A 10,831-nucleotide genomic window follows, 5' to 3' on the forward strand; every position below is an offset into this window, starting at 1 on the left:
GTGTGGTGCATAAGCAATGAATTCTAGTACACTGAAAAGTAATTAAAAAAATAAAAAATTTTTAAAAAAGAGTGGGATTGTCCTCTTTATGTATATTCTTATACATACATACATACATACATGTATATGTGTGTGTATATATACATATATATCCTTAAAAATGGGTCTAAATAGAAGTACTTATGCAAAGTACTTTATAAAGTCGGACACTGACGATCAATTATTTTTTTAGTCAAATGATTCTGATGTTATAGAATAGAAAAATCCAGACTAGATTGTTATTTTGATACATTTTAATAGCTTTATTTCATGACAATTATAGAAGGAAAAATGAAAAGAAATGGAAATTGACCTTTAGCAGATATTTTAGTGAGATAATCTCCATTTTAGATTTCTAGAATGGAGACAGTAGTCTGGGAGAGAAAAAAAGGGTTTTTTCTTATTGTAGTAAAAGATCTTGTATTACAGTTTTGTTCTTATAGTGTGGAAAGAAAGAGAGAAAATGATATGCCAGGCTACCTCCTATGGGCTGAATGTTTGTGTTTCCCTAAAATTCACATAATCCTAACCCTTAAAGTTATCATATCAGTATTAGAATGTGGAGCTTTGGGGAGGACACATCTATTAGGTCATGAGGGTAGAACCCTCATGAATGAGATTACTGTCTTTACAAGAAGAAATAAGAGAGCTTGTTTTCCACTCTGTAAGAGTATGAGGAGATGGTCATCTGCAAGTTGAGAAGAGAGCCTCCACCAACCCCAGGGTCTGCCAGCACCCTGAACGTGGATGTCCTAGCCTTCAGAACTGTGAGAAATAAATGTTGGCTTAAGCCACCCAGTCTATGGTTTTCTTTTATAGCAATCTGAACTAAGACACTACTCCAAGAATTTTTGTAGTAGTTGTGTTTTACCTTAACTGCCATGTAGTAATCTGTTCTTAGACTAGAAGACTGTTAGAATTTCCAGGGAATCATTAATGTCTTGCTAACAACCATGCATAATTATGTGAATGTGTATGTGTTTTACTGGTATAGCCTTGTCATTAATACAGTTAACTAGAATCTTGTTTTCATTCTTAAAGTGGAAATGTCAATTATGAGTTTGGGTTTGGCTTAAATTTTTCTAAAACAATTTTTACTCTTTTTTCAGATTTCATGTTATACATAATTACCTATAGCTAGATGCAAACAAAATAGATGCTTCAAACTTTTTAGTGAGTCTCACAATAAGGCTCTTTTTTTTTTTTTTTTTTGAGCGTCCTAAACATATGAAAGAAATACTTTCCATACGTATGCAGAACCACAATCACAATTAAACCTTCACAGTTTAATTGACATCCCTTAAGAAGGCAGTGTTTGCCCAGAACTACCATTTCACAAAATCCTTCTAATGACTGCATCACTCCGGAAACCAATGCAATTAATTGACTTGTAAATTCTGCAACTGGAGTAAGATGGGGTGTTTGAGGGACAATGCTTCCAAATTCAATCCACACTTTGAATTTGCTTTTTATTTTTTAGGTTTTTTTCTTCTTCTAGCCTGTTAGAATGGTACTTTATTGTAGACTGTTGACTTATTTATGAGGAATGAAGATGGAAAATAGACGCTAGTGCGAGAAAGCCTGGGTTCAAGCCATTGGGCTCCCATTACTGTCTTACTTTACGTAAATGATTTGCCCAACTCTTGCTCAGTTTTTTTCATCTCTAAATTAGACATATATGGCAATGCCCATCACACAGAATTATTAGGAACAAGATTAAATTTTTCAATAAAAATTTTATAAAATCTAAGGTGTTGTGTAAATGCTAAAATATTTGTAGGGTGTTAGTATGGTTATTACTGCTTTAAAACATTGATATTTTCAAAGCTAAATATAGTAACACAGTCAACCATGAACTAATTTACTCAGCATAGTTTCTAGAGCAAAGTAAAGAACTCACTTGTAAAGTGGGTTGCTGTTCATCTCATGCCCCTGTTTTACCCAACTTGGGCTTGGATTGTAGTAAGGTGTTCAGTATATCATGTTATTTATTCCCATCTTTTAAATTAACTTTATTTCTTCTCAGTCTTCCTGTACTTTTCTTCTCATTTTATGTTGTGGAGATTTTTTTTTTTTTTTTTTGGCAATAAGCAAATATCCCAAGAACTGTGAAAAATGCCCACAGTACCTTCCACTAAGAACCACATAGGCCCTTATAAACACATTAATGATCATCACACAACATTGTCTGCCTTGAATGTTTTCACATCTTTTTATCATGCACGTCTGCCTCGTTTAAAATCACAGGGCAGGAACTCTGTCTAATTCTATTTGTAAATCAGGGAGAGAGCATTGTTGTTCAATAAATGCCAAGAAGCGACAGCATCCATGTGAGGTGAATAGGTGGAAATTATTATTTCTGTGTATAGTGAGGTGAAAATAAAATGGCTCCTTTACAATTTTCAAAGCATTCTCCTATCGATTATCTTGTTTGTCCATCACACCAACACTTTGAGGGAGCTAGAGAGGGCGGTTTTGCTGTTAACCTCTTTGTATGAAGACAGAACCTGAGACTAAGAGGTTAAATGCCTTGTCCAAGGTCCCATGGCAAGACAGAAACGAAGCTAGAGGGGAATCAGGACCTGCAGAATCTCTGCCCGGTCTCTTCTCACCTGATGCTGCAAGGACTTCATAGCAGGAACAGTGACTGCTCTGGGAGCATGTCAAGAAGCATCGAGAAGCTTATCTATTTTCTTCCCTTTGCATCTCAGGGCTTAACTCTGACCCTAGCTTGCACTAAGTGCTTAATAAAGAGTTGTTTAATTAATTAATATTATGGATATCCTATCAGCAGGACTCAAGGGTTAATTATTGAGTCGTGACATCCTTGCTGTCTAACCTGCTGCTCAACCCACAAAAACCATTCTGTATTGCTAATTTTTTGTTCCTGACCCTTGTGATGCCAATTTTCAGTACTCTTTTCCAGTCCTACCAATACTCTTGCCAAGTTGCTACCTCTGTTCAGTAGCTTAGGCACAGAGCCACTTCTCTAGTAGATTCAACTATAACCAGCAAAATGCAATAAATGGAAGGGCCTTAAAAAGCAAAAGTTTAGCCCTTCATTTCATTAAGAAAATGTGTGATGTGTTTACTGTGAAAATCTTCTGGGCTGACCAGAAATCAGAAACTGATATCAGGACACATACGACTTGCAACTGACAGCCTGCTATGAATGTCCTCTGCTCATGCTAATGGCATATGCAAGTTCCAAGACTTTTGTGTGCTATATTGAGCTTTGGAAAAGGGTTGCGTATAGAGGCTGGATTGTCAGTAGGTGAGTTGGGGAATAGTCGTAATGCAGGGAAGGGTAAGAGAATGGCTGTGCACTTAGTGGCTGCCTTTCTTAGATGAGGCAGGAAACATTTGGTAATCCAGTTAGCTAGACCAGATTTGAGCTAAAGGAAATGCTCACATAGTAGTTGCTAGAGTGTCCTACAGCCCTCAAAGATGCTAGAATCCGATGACAGTGAACGTGTTTGATATGTATACTAGCTTAGAGACCAAGTCATTATCCTCAACATCCTTTCTATGTGTGCTATCATTTTACAGATGTATTTTAGTCATTTAGTAACATTTTGGCTAATTATCTTTTCAAAATGGTTCATCAGGGAAGTCTGCTTGGGCCTACTAAGTCTTATTTCTTAGAATCACAATCAGCTCAACAGACTACCCATTCTCACCCGCACAGCTTCTATTAAACACACGTATTGTTGAATTACAATTAACATCACAACCTCAGTTCAGTTTTTCATTTTCCGGAAAAACCCACAAAACATCAAACTGTTTTATTTTAAATAAAAAATCTTATATAAAACGAATACTTTATGATAGTATATTCTAATACCATTTTGAATAATTATACAATAGACAATCCTGGATTCATTAATGCATCCAGTATCAAGATGTGGTAGTTCAATTTTATTAACCCCTCATTAAAGCCATCTGAGACTTTAGGTATGTTTCCAACTTTTCCTATTAAGTGAGGGGTCTGAGACACATGCAGAGAAGTGGGTCTCAACTCTTTAAGTCTTCTGTATGTTTATTGTGCTTGACCTTTAATTTCCATATACTTACTAGGCACATATTAGCTAATGTCTCTGAACAGGGCAAAAGAATATATATGCACATACATATGGACACTAGCTAAATTAACAAGCCTAGATATCTAAATATATTAGTTTGTCCTATTCAAAGTAAAGCATAAAAAAATACTTGTTAGGTGGGGTGCCTGGGTGGCGCAGTCAGTTAAGCAGCTGCCTTCAGCTCAGGTCATGATCCCAGGGTCCTGTACTCAAGACCCTCATTGGGCTCACCCATCAGTGGAGAGCCTGCTTCTCCCTCTTCCTCTGCCTGCTGTTCTGCCTAGTTGTACTCTCTCCATCTCTCTAATAAATAAATAAAATCTTCTAAAAAATACTTGTTAGGTAATACTCAATTAGGGGAAATTCCTTTTTATTCATAGAAATGAACAAATGAATGGCCTAGAAGCAACATAATAATGCCTTGCTCTTTGGTGTTCTATTAATTCTACAGTATATTCCACTGTAATTAATATGTTTTATACAGCATTGTTTTTGTTAAATTTCAAATGTATTTATAGATGCTTTTAAAAGTAATGATTCTACTGTTATTTTTTCTTAAAACTGTGTTTAAAAATAATTATCAACAACTAATTTTTTTGTTGTTGTAAATCCAGATTTTTGCATATGAAATTGTTTAAAGGCTCACCTCTGCTCTAATTTTTATTTTTATTTATTTATTTATTTATTTTCTGCTCTAATTTTTAATTGAGTATTGAGTATCTCTTATATTTCAGGCATTGTGATGAAATACAACAATCACTTCCTTTAGGGCATGTATTATTATTCTCATTTTTTACAGATGACAAAGCTCTGCTTCAGAAAGGATAAGTAAGTTTCCAAGGTAAGAAAACTAATAAGAGTTACTATTCACCTAGGAATCCAGATCTGTCTTTCTCTAAGGCTTATGCCTTTGTCAGTTTATCCTGTGGGCTCTCAAATTTGAAAACCATCAAGGACACACTGGCACACATCCATATATACAAGCAGAATTGGATTCTTTCCTTTTTCAACATAGTCTTGGCATCCAAAACATGAGAACGACATGAGCATTAGCAGTGAACTTCTGACAATTTGGTATATACCTGCCTTGGCTTAACCTTTGCAAAATCTTAATGAGCAGTAGGTCAACCTTGATGAATCATCTTTGCTTGTAGGAAAATGTGATTTGTGAAAGAGACAGTTTCCCATTCTCTGCACTTTTAAACAGTTGTGTCATCAGGTATAAAAACTACCAGTAGATTTAATAAGCTATTTATTTCTATAATGAGTGAAACCCTTATTATTCACTAGGAATAGACTGCATTTGGGGATACTATAATAGATGGCAGAAACAACAATTGAAATTCTGAACACATTAGAACCACAGCATGTTGCAGACCAATTAAAATTGACAACCAAGTGAAGCAAATACACATGGATAAATATAGAAAAGCCAAGTTGTTGTGAGGGTGGGTCCCCTCCCCTCTGCCTTTTCTCTTTATGAGGTGGTAGTTTTCTATCTTCAGAATATGCCTGTTCATTTTGTTAATCTTTTTCTGCTTGGCTTCTGAGTTTTAATCAAATTGAATGGTTACAGATATAAAATTTTATTTCATAGAACCCCTTTGGCACTTTGATGTATTTAGTGCCCTGATGTTGGGAAACTATCACTAACTAGAAATCCTAGCTTTTGTAGATAATATATAATTTTCATAATCTTAAACCAAGATAGGAAAAATAGATACTGTGCTAAATGTTTCAGCCACATGTTCACCTTTCTGTATTAAATTAGTATTGGCAGCTGAGTAGGAGATTACAGGGTACAGCTGCTTTAACCTTCAGCAGTAAATGGTGCTTGCTGAATTGCCTCCATGTGCCTCTAAAGCCCAAGAAGCTTAAATATACACGTTTGATGCTGAAGATGAGAAAAAAACAGTAAATTAGCAACACTTAGGTGGGGTGGGGGAGGGTTAAGACTAAATATATTGCTCATGGAGATGATGGAATTTACTTTTCTGAAGTTCTTGAAGAAAGTTTTGTGTAAGGCCTGCCTGACTCTAGGAAATTAAGTTTGATATAAACAGTATAAACAATAGCACAGCTTGAGGACCTACTGTGGACCATGCATTGTGTTTGATGCTTGCATTATCTAGTTTCATTTCCATGGTATCCTAATGGATATCATGTGATTTGGGGACACTACACATGTGATCAAAATGATGCTCAGAGAAGTTAATTCTGTACCCCAAATCCTTTGATAAGAGGTTGTACGATTAGGACCCCATACCAGTGCCACTTCTGATGTCAGTGACCTACTACCTACATCACTTGCATGTTAGTTCTTTCTTATGTCAAAAAATACAATAAAGTGTCTGTTCATAAATGTATCATAATGTTTGGGGGGGGTAGATGTGCATGGATAGCCAGGTACAACCCTAATACAAACATAATGTCATTTAAACACAGGTGCAGTTCTGGCCTGAAATTGATTTGAACCTACATCTTTTTTGAAGAGGGAGCATCTGTAATGTATATGGAGGCTAGTGGGGGAGGAGAAATGCAGCTGTCTTAGCAGCACTGAAAGAAAAGGAGCAAGTTAAATGCTTTCTACTCTCAGACAAGATTAATAATCCTTAAGTACTGTTCTGTTTAATAAATTGTGACAGAGTTACTCAATGTGAGTCTGGAAGAGGACATAATGATTGGGCTCCTTGTAAGTAATGCTCTTTAAAAATGGAGGTTGGATTTATATTATTGTAAAAACAAATAGGTTTAGGGGTGAGGGGAATGGTTCCTTATTGAATTAACTTGTAAAGAAGTAGCAAACAGTGCCATCTACTGGGCTTCAATGTTCTCTTTGTTGAAGGTTTTGCCCATGATTGTGAATTGTTGTGCACATTGAATACGTATACACAACACAAATAAGACATAAATTTAAAAATCCTTTGTTATCTGTCATGAAGATTGCAAGAGTTTTTAAAGTGGCTCTGTTTCTTTCTTTATCAAAACATTTTAAGTCATTTTCCTACTGGTATTAAAAGAAATAATTCAGTAAAAATAATTGCCTTCACAGAAATCTACTTTGATTTAAAAAAAAAAACAAAACAGTGCTACAAGAAAATTTAAATGGACTTACATGGAAGCATAATTAAATACAAATCGAGAAAAACCTCCAAAGGTTTGTGAATAATCCTTCTCTGCTCAGCTGACAGCTCTCCCCCCAACCCTTAATCCGATCTACCTCAGAAACTAGCATATTACCTTCTTTACAAAGAAAAGGAGGAAAAGAGGAACATTTTTCTTAGTGAAGAGGCTCAGGGGTGTTTACACATGCTCATCTTACGCTACCCATATGGAGAATAAGGGGTTGGGTGTGTTGTCCCTGACATTTTCCCCAGGAGGACTCAGCATGCTGGGTCATCTGGCTTCTCTCCCAGCCAGTGTGCCCTCAGTTGTGCCCCATATGGCTTGTGAGCCATGCCCTGGCAACATGCCAGCACAGTGTATCTCAGATCATGGTCCTCAGACCACCTGTATCAGCATCATCTGGGGAGCTGGTGAAAGACACAGGTTCCCAGCCTAGTCCTAAGGCTTGCTAAATCCTAAACCTCTGGTCTGGCACCCAGACACTCATTTAACAGGCCATCCTCATGCCTGTTGGAGTTTGAAAATCACTGTCTAGAACTTTGGAATGTTTACTCTGTAGCTTTGCTGATGCCTAAGTTCAAACTACAGGTGGGTCAGCCTCCAGCAACCCGTTCTAGGCTTTTTTTGGGAGGAGGTTCTGGAATAGTACGAGCCTGCACATCAGTACCATCTGTGGTACTCTTAAAAGTTGTACACTCCTGGATCTCCTCTCAGGGATTCTGATTCATAGGGTAGCTGTGAATATTGTGTATGCAATATTCCTGCTGCTCTAGGCAATCTCCAGGACCAACCCTACCAAGTTAGCCCTCAGGAAAACTATAGAGCAGACAGCATTCGTTGGCTGTCTCCCCACAGCCTTTTGAGTGCACCCCTTCCTCTTGACACCCTGTTTCCCCTGTGGGCCCCTCTTCTGTCTTTTAGTCCTCAGACTCAGATTCCTCTCATTCACCCCATTCTTGATGGCAACTAATCTCCCAGATCAGACACTGAATGAACTTACATGCACACAGGGTAGTCATACAGTCTGAAAACAAATACTATTTTGTCAGATATTGTGATGTAATAACCAGAAACCATTTATTTGATATCTAACTATGTTTTCAGATATGGTGCTCTTCCCTTAGTTAAAATGTCAATGGCATGGACTTGTTAAAGACATCCAGGTTTTTATAGTGACGTACAGGTGTGGATCACAGAGCACGCTGTGAATGGTGGTGCCATGTGGACAGAAGCTTGGTTAGCCGACCTTTTGTGGAAGTCTGCTCACGTGAGGTATTGCTCTCCTGAAATGCTGGTGTACACCATGGAGGCAGGGAGACCTCCTGAGCGCTGGCAAACCATTCATGTCTCAGACTTCCCTGACAGACAGCAGTGACACCAGGGAAGACATCCTCAGCACTAAGAACTCCCTGTTTTCTCTTATCTACACCCAATTCAGACATCAAACCCAGCCAGGGTCTGAGCTCCTATGACGTCTTGCCCTAGGTCAGTCCTGTCCATAGTGCTCTCTTCTTTAAAACCACGGCACTTACTGTCTGAGCCGCTACGCGACAACTAGTTACAGACTGCTTTTAAACAGCTCTTAAGTTGTGGTGAAGAAGAAAGGTAAAAAGAACAATTTAAATGTGAAAATTTGCAAACAAACAAAAAAATAAAAGTGAAATTTTGCAATGATTAGTAACATGAGTGTTATTATTACGACGATCTTTCCAGCTCTCTGAATATATGCTCCTTGGAGACAGGGCCATGTCCTATATTTATTTATATTTTCCATACTATCTCACAAAGGCCACATGCTTAGTAAATAGTTGTTCATTTGATGCAACTTTTCTCTCATACCTCCCCTCAGGAATAAGACATGGATAGCACTTTTTTAAATTAAAGGCTCCTTTAGCGTAGGGTCTGTTGGCTATTCTGCAGATTGGTGATTACAGAGTCAGAGCAAAATGTGCCTCAGATTAAGAGAAACTCTGGACCTGATTATCTTTTTGTTCAAATTCAGCCCCATCCCAGACCAAGTCCTTGCTTAGTGGTCTTAGACATGTCCTTCATTCAGGCAAGCTCTCTTTGGTTCTCCACACTATTCCCTATATACAGAACTGCTCCTGAGGCAATTCCATTCTCATCCAAGCAGAACTTTTATCCTGTTCCCCAGAGTCTTCCACAGCTGTAAGACACATGCCCTTCTCAACTATTGTTGGTTTATCTTTTCCAGGGGGTCACAACTCTAGCTACACATCAGAAACATTGGGTAACTTTGTAAAACACTGGTTCCCAAACTTCCAAAACAAGTTTGATTTAACTGGTTTGGAGTGCGGCCAAGGATTCAGTATTTTCTTTTTAATCTCTCAGGTAATTCGAATATGCATCCAGAATTGAGAACACTCTAGTTTTCTTACACTCAGCTAAGAAGTTCCTGTTTTGCCTTTAACTCCAAATTTAGGTCAAAATTCCTGGCTTCAGGTTTAACTATTAAAAATTAACAAATGCAAGTATAGACATTTACAGAAAGTTAGCAGACAGTGATATAGGGTGTCTCTACCCTACTTCCACTACCTTGGGGAGGTAACTGGACTCCTCAGATATTTTAAAGGTTTCAAGGCAAGGGATGCCTTGCCTTGGGCTTAAGAACTACTTACTTAATGCATTAAGTATAAAATGGTATGACATGGAAGACTTGGTTAAAAAACAAAACAAAACACAAGATTGTGAGAATCTTCACCAATACTCTCATTTCTCCCAATCTTTAATGTTGGAGAAGTTAGTCAAGAGATGTGATTTTGTGTGAGGAAAGGGTTGCCTTGAATGGAATGTAGAAACATGACTCCCACTCAAATGTGCTGCCCAGTGGGTGATGTTGCCAGCTATCACATCTAACCCAATTTACTGCCCACTCAGTGCACTGTTTCCAGGATTTTAAATGTTAATTACCATCTAGTACAATAGCATGGGTTATTTCTCAGCCCATCATCATGTTTTGCCTGGCACATAGGTGTCTAGGGGATACATGAATGGCTAATAAATATATGGGTGCAATAGGTTTCACTAAAATAAAATGATTCATATTTGGATAAAATGCCCTCCTCCATCCATCTGAAGTTGTTTTATTTAATTTTATTCTACACTATTGGATCCCTACTATTTCTGTCAGTAATCAATGGAAATGATGATGGCTTAAAATTTGCCTGTTTAACATTTTATTGGGAAAAATTAGCAGATCTGAAATACATAACTAGTTTGTAAAATGTGTTTTTGAACACATTTAAAGATTGTGTTCCACAGAGTTTTATGTGTTTAAAGAGTTTTTAATCTGCCATTTTCACTGAATAGGCATTTATGGGTGTATAGGGAACTTGGAGGACCATCATAAAGGAATTCATAACCAATTGAGGGATGAGCCTGGGAACAGTAGTATAAAATACTGACCTGAAATTGTTGTGAAGTTATGACATCCTCCCAAAACATATGTACTGGGAGCTGAGAACAGCCATTTCTGTTTCTGTTTCACCTTCCTTGTTTTTTGTTTCTTTTTTGAGAATTTTAACAGATTTGCTAGCTTTAGGTTTTGTTACCTTTCTAAGGAT

Source organism: Mustela lutreola, chromosome 13 (genome assembly GCF_030435805.1).
Source record: "Mustela lutreola isolate mMusLut2 chromosome 13, mMusLut2.pri, whole genome shotgun sequence".
Taxonomy (NCBI): domain Eukaryota; kingdom Metazoa; phylum Chordata; class Mammalia; order Carnivora; family Mustelidae; genus Mustela; species Mustela lutreola.